The 15,693-nt window shown below is 40.1% G+C and overlaps 1 protein-coding gene across 7 annotated transcripts in view; it reads left to right on the forward strand.

Annotated features, from left to right (window-relative positions):
- The window catches only part of kug (FAT atypical cadherin kugelei), a 517,384-nt gene that overhangs the window by 349,027 nt on the left and 152,664 nt on the right, over nt 1-15,693 (forward strand). For all 7 annotated transcript variants that reach the window (XM_019040503.2, XM_019040505.2, XM_072305395.1 and 4 more), the window contains one exon: nt 11,730-11,773. The gene's annotated coding sequence lies outside the window, so the exon portion shown is untranslated. The remainder of the gene's footprint in view (nt 1-11,729; nt 11,774-15,693) is intronic.

Consider the following 15,693-nt stretch of genomic DNA (forward strand, 5'->3'; position numbering starts at 1 on the left):
TTTTTATCAATGCGGGATGCCCGTATCCGAGCGCCTCGCGTGTATAAGAAAGAACGCCGAAAGAACCTTCAGGCATTGCCAAATTTTCTTTTATCTAATACGAATTTATTGGGAAAGTTTTAAATATTTGTCTTTCAATTTTTCAGACAATTTTGTTAGTAATCTAATCTGAAATACCTTAAATTTTTAAGGGAAAATATACATAATTTTCCTCAAAAAGATATATATTTTACCCGTGGAGATTGGGCAACTCTCGAATGTTCATACGGCGTTCTTCCTTAGCACGGCATAGCAGAACAGCTGAAGTATGTGCCCCTAGGCGTAATCAACCCGTTTTTTGCCTTAACTTTAAAGCGATTTCGTGCAACATATGTCCGATACCTTGAAAAGAGAATTTTTCAAGCAAAAATTTTATCGCTTCATCTGAGAGTGCCAAATGTCCTGAGTTCGCAGTATTTTTCATGGGAAATTGGAGAAAAATAGATTTAAAAGTGAGAAAATTTGCCGCCTTTTGACGTCATCTGGCGGCAGTGTCCAATTAAACACATGTATTTTATCAGATTAGGTTATTTTATCACAATTTCTCCAAAAATTGTCCAATTTAGAAACCAAGGATATCTCCTTACTCAGTTTTCCTAGCAGTATCATTTTAAAGATAAAATTCACAAATTTTTTGACACCTGCAAATTTTTTTTTGGTCCAATTGAAATTTATTCACAGTCGATTTACGTTCATACAATAGTGAAGAAAAACTCAGAGGCATTTTCCATTTAAACACATGTATTTTAGCAGATTAGGTTATTTTGTCATATTTTCTCCAGCAATTGTCCAATTTAGAAACGAAGGGTATTCCCGTGCTCAGTTTTCCTTATCATATCATAATCATTATCATTAGCATCATCATCATCATTATCATCAGTATCATTTGGACGTATTTCTATCAAACAGACCTATGTGGAGGTGAGAAATATGGGGTGTGCTCGTCGAAGCTGCATAAGAAACAATGTAAAAGTGGACGTGATTCCTTTTGAAGAATTGGCAAAGCGGGATTTTACATTCTACCAAACAGACCTATGTGCCAACTGAATGCGGAACTCATGAGCCGCGGGCATGGCAAGAGAGCGTTGTGGACAGGGCTCATGAGTTTATGCGGAGGCGGGCGGACGAGGGCGAGGGCGGAGGAGGCGAGCGGATTCATTGCCGCTGACGTCACTGGCGCTTTATTATTCTCATTCACTCTTACGGCCAGAGAACTAACGAGCACTCCTCATATTTCTCACCTCCGCATAGGTCTGTTTGGTAGAAATACGTCCATTTTACAGATGAAATTCACAAAATTCAAGACATCTACAAATTCTCTATTCCATATTTGTGTACCTAGATTCGATTTGAGCCGCGCGGTCGACCGAACCGCGTCGCGCGACGCGCCGACCGTGGAAACGGGGCTCGAGTCGCGTTAAACAAGGCGCGGACAGGGCTCCGCGGAGTGTAGACAAGGGAAAAAATAGACGTGAGGTCTCTAACGGGGATATTAAATTGAATTCCTTCCATTCCCAATTACGGAGGAAATGCGCAACGAGACTCGCGTCGCATCCGCCAGACACCCGCAAAGTCCCCGCTCCCGACGCAGCCCGCAATACACTCCGACATGAGCCCGGGGAACTATACAGTTTTACGAGCTCCAGGGCTCATGCTCAAGTTGAGTTACGCTGTTTTGTCAGGACGCGGGAGGGCGACGTATTGGCACCACCTGCGTTGTTGTGCAAGTCCCCGTTTCGCCCGTCCGGCTGTCTTATCCCGGTCGCGGGGATCCGGGCTTTTGTTCCAGGGATCCCGGGCTTCGGGTCAGCGCTAATCCCGCCACGTATTAGTGGACAGGAGCGACTGGACAGGGTTTAGAATGAGGAGATGGATCTGCAGAGTCGGTGAGCTCTTCGAGGAAAGTTCGGCCCTTATCTCGGGAAGAAAAGTCTGGAATTGGAGAAAGCGTCCGGGTGTCGGTGGCGTGGCGTACTTTGCGATGTATCGATTGATCTGACAGTTGAAGCTATGGGAAAAGATCGATAAACGGGGTGTTCACGACGAACGCCTTAGAGATAGATCCTTTATCAATGCTTCAAATGGAGCGGATCTGTCTCACTGGAAAAAAACACATTTTGGATCTAGAGTCAAGACTCTTAAAAACATCGACAAGAAAAAATACTCTTGATATAATCAGATTTAAGCTTAAATCAAGAACCAAGCCTCTTAATATGAGCGGATTTCCTTTTGATTTAAGCTTAAATCTGATTGAATCAAGAGTCCTTTTTCGTGTTAATGTTTTCAAGAGTCTGGACTCTAGATACAATGTGTTTTTTTTCCCAGTGCTTCTTCAATTGGTCCTGGCTTATCGATAATCGATCATTCACGCCTCGCCAGTTATGGAGACGCCGGCGCCAGGCAGCAATTTTTACAGATCTTAAAAAGAATTGACCAATGCAGGGTGTCCAGTATCATTAAAAACCAAAAAAACGGGAAAATACCAAGAAATTCGGAGTGCGCTATAGGCTATGTGGATTTCATGCAGCTCACATTGGAGGGAAAAAACACATCGGATTTAGAGTCCAGACTCTTGAAAACGTTGACAAGAAAAAATACTCTTGATTCAATCGGATTTTCGCTTGAATCAAAACAAAATCCGCTTGAATTAAGAGGCTTGGTTCTTGATTTAAGCTAGATTCTGATTGAATCAAGACTACTTTTTCTTGTCGATGTTTTTAAGAGTCTGGACTCTAGATCCAATGCGTTTTTTTTCCAGTGCATGGCTGTAAAAATGGCTGTCGAAATCGAGATACGCCCTTACGTTAGAGGAGCGACGATTTTAATTCTCTTTCTGTCAAGAAGTTGTACGTCGCTGATTATCCATTATCGCGTTGGAATAAGGAAACATGTTTAGCGCATTCCACCCAAAATTTTGATGAGAAATAATATTCTGTCATGCTAAGTTTCTAACCTTGTCATGGTCCGCTGGAACACGACGCAAATTCTGGATCTTGCTAAGTCTCGCGTAAGTAGGCCAAAGTTTCTACTAAGCAACGCTGAAATTCCGAGAAGTACCTTCGTTCGTCATCAGGTCGTTGCATCTCTCATCCCTCCAAAACACTTCAAAAGAACACTCATGTTTACCGTTTGGAGCGGAGCTTCGCTCGAGCAATTGCGTGATCAGTTTTTCGTGGAAGAAATCGGAAAAATTCACGGTTCACGATCAAAAGCGTTCAATCGTTGCTATATGGACCGATCGCAATCGGGTCGATCTATCGGACACATTTGGACCGCGTTAAACAGAAAGGAACCAAGCCACATCAGCAATTGCCAAAGTTAACCGGGCCATTTAGTTTTTTACGAGAGGACGTTTGTGTGGATTCCTTTGAAATTTTTAAGGAATTAGCTTCGTACTCTGGAGAAAATCCACTGAAATTTGCACAAAAATCCGCACAACCGTTTTCACATAAAAATTTAAATTGCCCGATTAAATTTGGCAATAGCTGATGTGGCTTGGTTCCTTTCTGTTTAACGCAGTCCATTTAAAACCGTTACTTGAATCGAAACCTATAATCAGCATATCGAACGGTTTCAGTAAGGGCCGGACGATTGCATCAGGTAAACAATTAGTCAGAATTCTGCATCGCGTCGTGATAGGATTTACAATCATTAATTTCTGAGCTTATCGTAATTGCCAAGTCATTTCAACTTACGAGAAGTTTGATCGCTCGTTCACTCTCGAAAAAATAATTGATAAATCTTCCTACGCTGTGTCTTTCCACGAAAGCTAAGTACAACTCGATGATACGATACATATTTTACATTTACGAATTCCATTATGCAATTTGATTACGACGTTAGTTTTATAAATGCTTATTCTAAACACTTATTACTATTATTCATTTATTGACAAGAAAAAATACTCTTTATTTAATCGGATTCCAGCGTGAATCGAAAGGAAATCCGCTTAAATTGAGAGACTTGGCTCTCGATGTATACAAAAATCCAATTGATTCAAGAGTATTAATTTTTCTGGTCAAATATTTTAAAAGTCTGAACTCTGGATCCAAGATACTTTTCTCTGGTAAACCCTCTAAAATTTCACGGAAAAAAGAGGACGAGGTTGTCGGATGATTTGGACATTTCCGATTAATTGTGGTAGTACCCCAATGAATTATGGTAATGCCCCAATGAATTACGGTAGTACCCCGATAAATTAGGTAACTAACCCAAATATTGCAGTACTATACCCTAACTTGAGTTGCGGTACTGATACAATCAATTAGAAATGTCTATATCATCCAACAAATTGGGATAGTATCAGTGCTGTGACGTGAATTGCGATATATCGATTGTTATGCCATTTAAACCTATGGAAAAGGATCGATAAACAGGGTGCTCGCAGCGAACACCTTAATAATCGATTCTTTACCATAGGTTTGAATGACCTAAAAATGGATGTATCGCAATTCACGCTACGCTACTGGATAGTACCACAATTTTAGGGGATGACCCCTGACATTTTTTTTTCCGTGTTCCACCAGAATCGGCACAACCCCTCTGTCCTGAAAAAATGCATTATCCAATGCAAGAAAATTCCTAATGTCATTTTGGTTCCCCTTCGAGAGACACCACCCGTTTTGTCTCTCGATCTAATTTATAAATTCCATTTTCTTTGAGAATCGAGACACTATGGCCCCTCTCGATGGGGAAACAGACTCAAAGGCAGCCTTTTTTTCGTGATAAAAGACGTGCCGTGCGGTCTGTTTGTTGTTGTTGTGAGTTGAGGGGTAAGAGAGCTTCTCCGGAGAAGTCACGTAGGTAGGCCGCTCCAACCCCCAAAGCTCCTTGTCAAATTAGCATCCCCCGCTCCAACTTTTCGCCCGTCGGCGTCTAAGACACGTGACATGCCTATTCGTCATTGTTCGGTGCTCCCCGAGTCCGAACATCAGTCAACTTGAACGCGTGGTTGTCCAATTCTTCAAAACTCGGTTGGCAGACGCAGCAGCGTGGCGTGAATTGCGATTTATCGATTGTTATGCCTTTTAAACCTATGGTAAAGAATCGATTATAAAGGTGTTCGCTGCGAACACCCTGTTTATCGATCCTTTTCCATAGGTTTAAATGGCGTAACAATCGATGTATCGCAAAGCACGCCACGCTTTGTTTGTCCGCGTTCATGTGGGCTTACAGCACCCACTGGTAGCTTTTAAGCATGGTGTCTACAGCGGGAAAAACCGGGATTCATCATCAGGGAATGAAAATCTACAGGGAAAATCAGGGAAAAATCAGGGAATCTGTTCCAGAAACCGGGAATCTCTTCTTTTACCGCTTAGGGACCAATTCGTTTTCAAAGGCTGTCTATTCAGAACGAGCGCTATTATTCCCTGGTAAAAATTGGTGGTAAGAGCTGCGTTTCAAAATACCATAGGAATCCTTATAGCCGGCTAAAGAAGGCTACAGAGAATCATATAGCTGGCTGTAGAATGCGGAGAAAATCATACGGCCGGGCTATACGAAGCGATAAAAAATTACGCAGCCTGGCTATAGTTCCTATAGCCGGGCTTTACACTTTATCGCCTGGCTGTTGCTCTTTCGCCATCGATTATAAAAGGCTATAAGAAATTGTGTAGAAATCCGTGTGCTTTGGAAATCATTAAGTTTGATACGGAACCACCTTCATATTTACAAAACACACATTATATTTTCCTTTAATACATATTTTTTTTCATCAGTTAAAATGAGAATAATTCATACAGGACGTGCAAACATTTCAAAATCATGAGTTGAATAACGCTGACTCCGCCAGATTAAATATTAGAACCTAACACAAAGTGGAGCGGCGACGCACCGGCGCCTACAAACCTAACAGGGATACTTCACGCATTGCGCAACGCGTGAAGTATCTCTGTTAGGTTTGTAGGCGCCAATGCGCGTTTCGCGCTGGCTGCCCGCCTGCCGCGCCGCAGCGTGCCACGGCGCGTGAAACAACTATTTCACACCAGAGGTATTGCACAGTATCATACGAAACTGAAGGCGCTCTAATATATTAGTAATGGCAGGCATCCATCAAAAGTACGGAGCTTTCCTCGCAAAATAAATCAAGATACTACGGCCCAAAAAGAGAGCAGTGGTCCAAAAACTCACTAAGTCCTAGCATCCGTAATTAGTAACATTTAGCATACAGTTTATCGCCTGGCTGTATCTGCTTTATCTACTGAAAGTGAAATAATCTTAAATTTGTCGCCTATAAGTATTTTTTCTTGAATCAAGAATTTGCTGCTGAATATATTTTTGCTACACTCAATATTTTTTTTCTTGAATCAAGAAAAAATCAGCTCAAGTCAAGATAAAAAAAATTATTGGCGGCCAATTCGAGAATCACCATACGTGAGCCAAGCACATTCTTTCCAGTGACGGAATCGTCTTTCTCAACATATCCTATGAGTCCCACCGTGTTTTTTTGAGCATTATATCCTGTGCTCCGAACGCAAACCCAATCTCCCACCGAGAACTTCACCAAAAATATTTACCCGTCTACCTACTTAAAATGTTTTGAAATTCCTCTTGTTTCCGCTCACTGCCTCGGAAAGCTCAAAGCTCTCATCACGCTCTCACTCCGGTGTGTGCTGTGTGGCCTCCTCCGTAGCTCCACGTCTCCTCCACCTCCGGTGATTCCCGATTAATAATAATGAGCCTCTTCCCGGGCCTCGAGAAAAATACACTCGTATTTTATGTTCGAGTCTTTTTTTAATTATTTTCCTTTCTCTTTTAATTTGTTTAAAAGCATAAACAACAGCTGAACAAACTTCAATTTATTTGGGCTACTCCGCTGCAACTTTTTCCGTTTTTTTGGCGCGTATACGTAGTATACCGCCTTTGCGATCGTTTCGAACCCTGCTCGATACAATAACCGAGTCCCTTAGTTCCTTACCGAAAAGTGACTACCGCGAACTTCTGAGATTTTCCAAAGCGTGTAAAAAGTTTATTTATCCGTCAATAATTATGATTCTGATGTATTTCTCATTCTGGGGCTTTTTAGTTTATGTGCAATGAATACCAAGAGTCTAAGTTACTTGGTTTTTTTAAAAAAAGCCTAAGAATGCGACGCGCTGATTTAAAATATGCATATATAAGCAGAAACAAGCGAACTGATTCGAGGATGGCTGACCAGGCAGGCACTCTAGGAATGAGAATTTTACTCCTCCGTTTCGTTCATAACGTTGCTTTGACAGATCTCCAAACCACTGTTGGGCTTTTCAAAAGTTGGTACCTTTCCTCTGATAGCGAAGGCCACCCAGGATAGACGTAAGTGCAATCTGTGATGAGCCTCAAAACTCATTAGACCATGTGCTAACCATAACACATACAGAAATCAGTTTGCTTTTACGGAAAACCACTTACCCTTCTCCTCCCCGCACACTGGACCTCTGTCCCGACACCGAGGCAGTGTCTTTTGTCCTCCCGAGCGACCCGACCCGGACCCTCACCCTTGATTTTACGCTTGATTAACCATTTCACCGTCACGCTAGGATTCGTCCAATTTTCAAAAAAAATTGTTTTGCGTGTACTTAGCAATTTTTTCCTTACTCTCCGTTAAAAGACGAATTAAAAGAGGTCTCATTCATAAAAATCGGCCGAATACAAGAGAAGTTACAGTATTCGAAATCCGAAGAAATCAACGAAACTTCTCCAGACAAAAAATAAAATGAAGGGAAAAAAAGAAATGTATAAATTACAATTAAATATAATTGACCTCAGAATTTGACAAGCAATTCAATTATATAACGGAGGAAATTTTGGGAGAAATTACAAAAAAATCGCCTCTTAAAAGGGGCTTCCTTGTAAGAATTTTGCCCTGAAGATAAGGTTTGAATAGCAGCAGTACTCCATACAATACACGGTGTGCCTGAACGAACATTTTTTTTTTGTAAAAATCGAAAATTCTTTATATTTTTTAACTACAGTGTCTCTTAAGCCGTTTAAGCTAAAAAAAAATTCCGTCAAGATTCTGGAAAGTAAAGGCGCTTTAAAAGTATTCTGGGGCTATAATAGCTAAATCACCGGGAGTAAATCCCGTTATATTATTAAAAAGAAACTGACTCCATAGTTTAATGCCTTAGTTTCTTGAATACGATTATTTTAAGCACTCAAACATTTATACCACCAATTTTAGCCATGGGGTGATTTCCTGAGAGCCGATAATATCACGAATTTCTCATAGAACCTTTCAAAAATGGCTTGCTTTTTGGGCAGCCGATTCGGTCATCGAACCGGGATTTAAATGGAAGCTGATAATAACACAAAGCTCTGAGAAAAATTTTGAGATGAGTATAGGAACGGTTTGTAAATAACGAGGAGAGGCGGGCAAAGCGGCTAAAATCCTATCTAATTTTTACCATTATTCTGTTGAATGGATGTTGCCGCGGACTGCTAACTGTGTCCACACATGGTTTCTGTTCTGGTTCTGGTTTTCTGATATGCATATCGATACGTGAGTATTTTTACACATAGAATCCAATGTTCACGTCAGGGAGTCGACACATTTCGATTTTATCGATTTTATACGGAAAATTGATGGTTTTTCGGGATTGAAATTATTATTGTTTCATGAAAAGTAAATGCACCCAAAATGACTATAGCATATTGATTTTTACATATTTGCACTCACGAAATTGGTTGGTAAATTCAACGAGTGGGTGCATCGACTTGGTATATCAAGTTTCTGCAATTTTTTACGGCAAATCGGTAGATTTTCGGGATGTAGATTGCTTACTTTCAATTCATGAATGAATAAAGCATGGACATGGTTGAACTTCTTTGCATGGAAATACGTTTAAAATAACAACAAGTTGGTTTTTGCAATCGCTAGCGATAGCAATATTCGTCATGGGAACTTTTGCTTCTGGGATATGAAAATTTTAAGGTACAGTTCGTTTGTAGTATCTTCAGAATTGAAGGGGCTATGTAATTTTGTGTCGACATCTCTTTTTTAACATTTTTAATTTTTTTTCTTTGCATACAAGAAAGCTGTTATTTACCAATTATTTATTTTCGTTGGATTATGTATGGTTTTTGGAAGTTAAAAAATTTAACTTTCAGTTTCGTTTTTTCGGCGTAAAGTATGATATTTTTACTCTACGCATATGCCCGAATACGCATCATAACGACGGTGAAACTACCGAACCACGTATCTCGTTTGCGGTGTTTAAAAATCTCCGCTCACATTTTATTTTTTGAAGTAGACCAAATCAATATCATTCCTTGAAATTTTCACAGAATTTTCTCCGCACGAAGAGGAAAAATCACGGAAATTTTCAAGACTGGACGTTAAGTAGCTTTTCATTTAAAAAATAAAGTATGACAGGAAGTCTGCGACGTCGCAAACCGAGATACGTGGTTTGGTAGTTTCACCGTCGATAAGTGACCTATGTGCTTCCTAAGTTGCCATTTTTTTCATTCAAATAGATGTAACCGAAATGTTAGATGTGTACTACCTATACTACTTTCATGTCATTGCTTTATTTATTTATTTACTTTTTGCGTAGGTATAAATTGTTATTTTTTGCTGAATTTTGGAGAAAATATTGCTTTAAGAACGTGGAATGTAAATTAATTTTATTGAAAAAAGAAAATACCATCATTAATTTGGGCGAACAGAGAAAATATACATCAATATTTGGGTCAACATCTCCCTGATTATATAAAGGATGAATATATTAGTATTTCTGTATCAAAAAACTTAGCTTTTGTCTTCAGAGATACGATGATTCTAGTCCCAGTCAATTTGTTTTATTGAAAAAACAAAAAAACAAAAAAAAAAAAAAAAAAAAAAAAAAAAAACAACTGAAATGTTAGACATACTATTTTCATGTCTTTCTATTTGTATCAATAGGTACTTTTTGCTTAACTTACGAACGTTGAATGCAAATTAACTTAATTGAAAAAAGAAAATAACGTCATTAATTTGGGCGAACATGTGGCTGATTATATGAAGGAGGTATATTCCAGTATTTTTGTTTAACATATTAACTCACGAGAAAATCTTCGCACATTTATCATCTAGTATTAAGTATTTTTTGATGATTAGTCTAAAACATTCAATACAACCATTAAAAAGTAGTTCCCATCGTCGGGTATCGAACTCCCGATCGCCGGGTGCCCGCACCTAATCAAAAATACGAGGCGGATTAGTCATCTAGGCTATAACGGATCCACGTGGGTGAGAGTAAAAATAGCATTTAAAAGACTCGGACGATGGGCGGGACTTATCACAAGAGACCTTGACTGCTTTTGAAGCGCATTGCTGTAGGAGCCATGGTTCGCACTGTTTTAATGCGTCTCGAGGTTCATCCTAGTATGCATTCCGATCGCGGCAGTTGAGCTAAGGCAATATTTGCGTATCCATGAATTAAATCAATCAATCGAGCTCTGATTTTGACTTCTTTATCCGTAACGAGTCCTCCAGAACAATTTTCCACCTTGTACGATGGTTATTATTTCTTTACTTCTATTTTTCAAATTTGAGGTGGGATAATGGCGGCTTCTCAAGAACACCGAGGTAGGCGATCTTTTGCACCAACGAACAGAAAACTGATGGCGAAAAATAACCAATCAGAACCTCTCAAAAAAAAGAATTTGCCTAAAAACGGAACTTCGTGGTTCTGCGCAGATTTACCAGTCAGACACGACATCTTAAGGTGGAAAAAAACTCGCTGAAAGCGAATTTTAGCAATCAACACAACTTGACGTAGAGACATGATTGGCTAAAAAATACAACGGTTTTTGATACGTCGGAAAATCAACCAAAAATCGGAGACTGGGCGAAACGCTCAAGGTCGCAGAGGTATAGGGAATCCCATAGCGAAAGCAACGGAACGATTCTAATATCATGGGGAACTCCGTTCCCATGACAAGATCAAGACATATCTAATGCAATTGCATTTATATCGAGTCAATTTCTTTTCAATAATATAACGGGATTTATAATGCCGGTGATTTGGGTATTTTAGCCCCAAAATACCTTTAAATCGACTTTATCTTTTAGGAGTTCGACAAAATTTTTTCTTTCTCCGCTTAAATTATTACGTAGCACTTTTCTTTAAGAATCTGATAAGGTTTTGCTTGGGGCAGATCAAAAAACTTAAACTCGTTCGAATGGCTTTTAACATTCACAATACACGGTCTCGTCAAAGTGCGTCGTTGACCTCTCAGTGTTGGATCGTATGAATTCTCTTGTTGTGCTACTTGCCTATTTTGAAATCTCTGTAAATGAAAACTAAAGGGGTTGATATGTGCGAGTTAATGACGCGCCTTATCAACACATTGTGTTGGAGTTCACTGCTTGTTTTTACTTCTTTTCGCCTTACGATGTCGTTTTATGTGGCATTTCGCGTTTGGTTTCCTTTTCAGGGTTGCCGCAGTCAGATAATATCGAGGAAACCGGGAAATGTCAGGGAATTTTGAAAAGCCAGGGAAAAATCGTCAAGTCGCCTTTATTTGCTTTCTCGGGAGGGTTTGACGTTTCGAAAAACAAATTTTGCCCGGAAAATATTTCTAACTTCGTCTTTTTAACGATTTGGCATTTGTTCAATTGTCAGGTAATTTCACCAAAATGTGTCAGGAAAATCAGGGAAATGTCTGGGAATTTAATTTTTTTTTTAAATGTCTGATTTTTGTACTTATATCTATCTCATATTTTGTTTCAGATCGCTGAGCCGCCAGGCCTCGCAAGACAGCGAAGCACCAAAAGGTAATGCACATTTCCATTCGCTTTTTAATCAAGGAGGTATTTCTTGGTATGAGCATCGGATTTTAATCATCCTCTGTTCATCGATAAAAACGGTCAAATTTTTTACTCCCTTTCCCTTCATCTTTAGTTTCTCACAGACCCTCATGTGAATTCAATATTTTCCTCTCTGTTTATTCTGTAAATATTCTTTCTTTGAAGCTCGAGTATGAAGCAAAGAGAATGAAAGTCAATCGAAAAGACCTTGTGAATCAAATATGAAAGTGCAATTTCTGTTACTTTAATAAAAAAAGGAGCATTGCCCGTAAGTTATTGATTGGATTTGAAATAGGGTTCTCGTATCTAATATCTTTATGGAATTTCTACACGCTAGCATTTGTTTTAAAAATAGAATAGCTCCTTTCTTTTTGCTTTAAAAGGGTCTTTTTTCATGTGAAGTTCGATGATAAAATCGTCCCTGTTAGCATAGATTTTTGGAGTCTAGAAAACATTTCCCATACATTTTCATCAAGTTTAATTCGATAATGTAATCGCCATACCTGCAAGTAGGAAAATATTTTTCAGCAATAGCTGGACCCCTTCTTTCCTCTCTGATTTGTCTATTATAATTTACGCTTTGGCTGTAACTAAAATTGAACTAAATTATGTCTTAAGAAACTTTGGCTTATCCATTAAAGCACTTCTTTGCACAGAGAAACCAAAAATGTGAACCTTGTTTCAAAATGAGCTAGAAATAGGAGTATTGCAAAATGCAGTCTAATTCGTATTCCTTGTTCTAGGAATAATAATTTCTCGTTTTGTTCGCCGTATACAAGTAATATTTTTGGTATTCTGTACTGCTGAAGTGAAGATAATTTTTTTTCAAGTAGTTCGATTGCACTGCAACAACACGCATTACGCGTGCTACTGAGCATAGACTTTTTGGAAACAATAGAAAACACATTAATTTTGAACTCAGCGTTTCAAAAATAATGCCAGACTCATGTAAACTTTTAGTGATGCTTGCTGTATATAATTTATCAAACTCTATAATTTTGTTAACATTTTTTTGTTTCAATTTTATTTACGACTCGATTATTAACATCGAACTGCGATCGGATGCTAGCCCCTCTCCCGTGTTTTTAATTTCTGCGGTTTCGCTCAATCATGAAGATTGATCCTTACATTGTCAGTGCCACACGCATATATATTTGATTGATATCCCGCACGGGTCGGTGGGGAGCAAACCTTTCCTTTTTTAAAATTGAATAATTTAAAGCTCTCTCTCCATAAAAATCGCGCGCATTGGAATATCTACCTCCGCTGCCCGTTGATTTATATACTCGCATGGAAGTGTTCATCACCGGTGTAACGGATCCGGTTGGATTAAAAATTTGTGAGGTTAGCCCCGACAGCAGGGGTGGAGGGGGCAGGGGGAGAGGGGCGAGGGGAAAATGGGAGGGGGGGGGCGAAAAACGGAAGTGAGTCGTCCCGTCAAAACGCGAAGACAGGCCGGCGAAACAATAGCTGGAATAGTATAGCGCTGTCACCACTTTGAGTGATTTACCCCCTAGCTCATACAACTGGGTTAGAAACGTCAGTGGAAATCGAGAAAAGTTGAGGTATTACAAAAAAACTGAGGAGAATGGGGAAATTCAGGAAATTCTAATCACGATTTCGTTGAGGAGAATATTTGTGTTCCTATGTTATCTTCGGTCATAATGTAACGCAATTTTGAGGAAGAAAATGTGGGAATTGAGGTTTTAAGGTTCGACGACCGGGTATACCCCTTTTGGGCGCTTCTGGGTACCAGATGCGCCCTTTCCAACCGTTCGACTCCCCCGATGTAACATGTACTATACTACATGCCCTTTTGCCTTATGGGTAATGACGCCATTCTGGTACACCCGGGAAAATTGGATTTTTTTCTGCATCTGGTATTCGTAAAAGTTTTCGTGAAATGTTTTGCTTTTAAGCATAACAATCTCGCACGGACGTATTACCTGGTTAAAGTATTTTAGGGCCTCCTTATGCTTTAAATACTTATATCCGAGGCAGTACTTTCAGATCGATTTGAAAATATTACGAACAGTCACGTGATCTCTTCAATTTAGTGACGTATTACTGTGCTACTTTGTGATTGGTTCATTTTCTTGGCGCAGCATCGACACGTCAGCTGTTTGCGGCTGGTTTGCGGCATTGAGCGGAAGGTTTAAGGTTATGTCATGGACCAAGAGAATGAATGAGGACCCCCAACCAACCCCCCAACTCCAGTTAGCGGAGACATCAGCGCTGCCTATGTTCACGCCGTGAATATGGGTCCAGCCAGCGCCGATGTCATCGCCGGCCGGCCGGTCCCTCTCTTCCCCGCGACCCACGCTTCCCCTCCCCACTGCTGAACTCCTCTTCACGCGGCCCCGCTCCCCCGCGACCTGCGCGCCCTACCTCGCGGCGTCGCGACGCCGCTGTCCGCTAGATCGCGTTGACGCACCAGCTTTAGAGGTTCCGCCGCTCTTTCCCGTCGTCTGATTTACAGTGCATCCTTTATGTTTCCATTCATCACTGACTTTCATTCGTCACGAAGTGCTTGTGGATAGGTTCAGATCTTCGCGGTCGATCTGAAGTTTTGAAGGGATTAGCGGTTAAGGAATCCCACCTTACATTCCATCTTCGTCAGTCTTCGGGTACATAAATCGGTAATAATATGATTTGACAAAGAAGCGCCCTTCAACGCTTGGGCGTTGGAACTGCTTGTTTACTTTGAATTCACTCTTTTTAATTAGTTCTGTCTCCCTTTACGCAAGTTTGTATTAATTCGGGTATATAACCTGTGTTGAATGGACCTCTTGCAGGTCTTGCAAGTCAACTCGAGGTATTTATGTCGAAAATCCCTGACAAACGCAAAAGCTCCATTCAACACAGACTATTACCACATTTTTGCAAACTTGCGTAAAAGGAGACAGCACTAATTTCACAGTGAATTCAGACTAAAAAGGGGCAGACCCGGCCGTCGAACTTTAAAACCTCATAAATTCCTACATTTTCTCTCACAAAATTGTTTTACACTAATCGAAGGTAACAAAGGAACACAAATATTTTTCTCGATGAAACCATGATTAGAATTTCCTGAATGTCTCCTATTTTCCTCCATTTTTCGGTACATTGGAAAAAAAAACACATTAGATCTAGAGTCCAGACTCTTGAAAGCATTGAAAAGAAAAAATACTCTTGATTCATTCAGATTTTTGCTCAAATCAAAAGGAAATCCGCTCAAATTAAGAGGCTTGGTTCTTGATTTAGGCAAAAATCCGAATGAATCAAGAGTATTTTTTCTTGTCGATGTTTTTAAGAGTCTGGACTCCAGATCCAATGTGTTGTTTTTTTTTTTTTTCCAGTGTAATTCCTCAACTTTTGATTCTTAAATCGCAAATTTCTGACGTATGCAATAGCCCCATTTCCTTTCTCCATTTAAAAAGGGAAAACATTTGAATTTCCTGCACGGTGGGAGCCCCTGTATAAAGGAGCGACGGGGTAAAAAAAAGTATGAGAGGTGAGTTGATGGTCCCGCGCAAGGGTGTGATTGATGACTGTTAAGGCAAACGGATCCGGACGAGGGATTGACAGATCGCTGCATAGGCTCAATTCCAAAAGGACGTATTTAAATCAGAAGGAACTATATCCATTTTAACATGAGCCCTGAGAGCAATAAGAATATATGCATGCCAGGGCTCAAGTCAAAATGGATATAGTTCCTTTTGATGTAAATGCGTTCGAATATATTGGAATTTTCACGTGGATCGGCGACGCTGACTCAACGGAGGCTGAAGCCGCTGGAACGTGGTCACGGGGCTGTTTGCGGTTCGCTCCCTTTTTTTTCGGTGTTGGAATGAGCGGAACGGTGATATATGGAGTACGAGGGAGTAGTGAATCGTTTCAGCTCGACC

This window comes from Bemisia tabaci, chromosome 10, assembly GCF_918797505.1.
Source record: "Bemisia tabaci chromosome 10, PGI_BMITA_v3".
NCBI lineage: Eukaryota > Metazoa > Arthropoda > Insecta > Hemiptera > Aleyrodidae > Bemisia > Bemisia tabaci.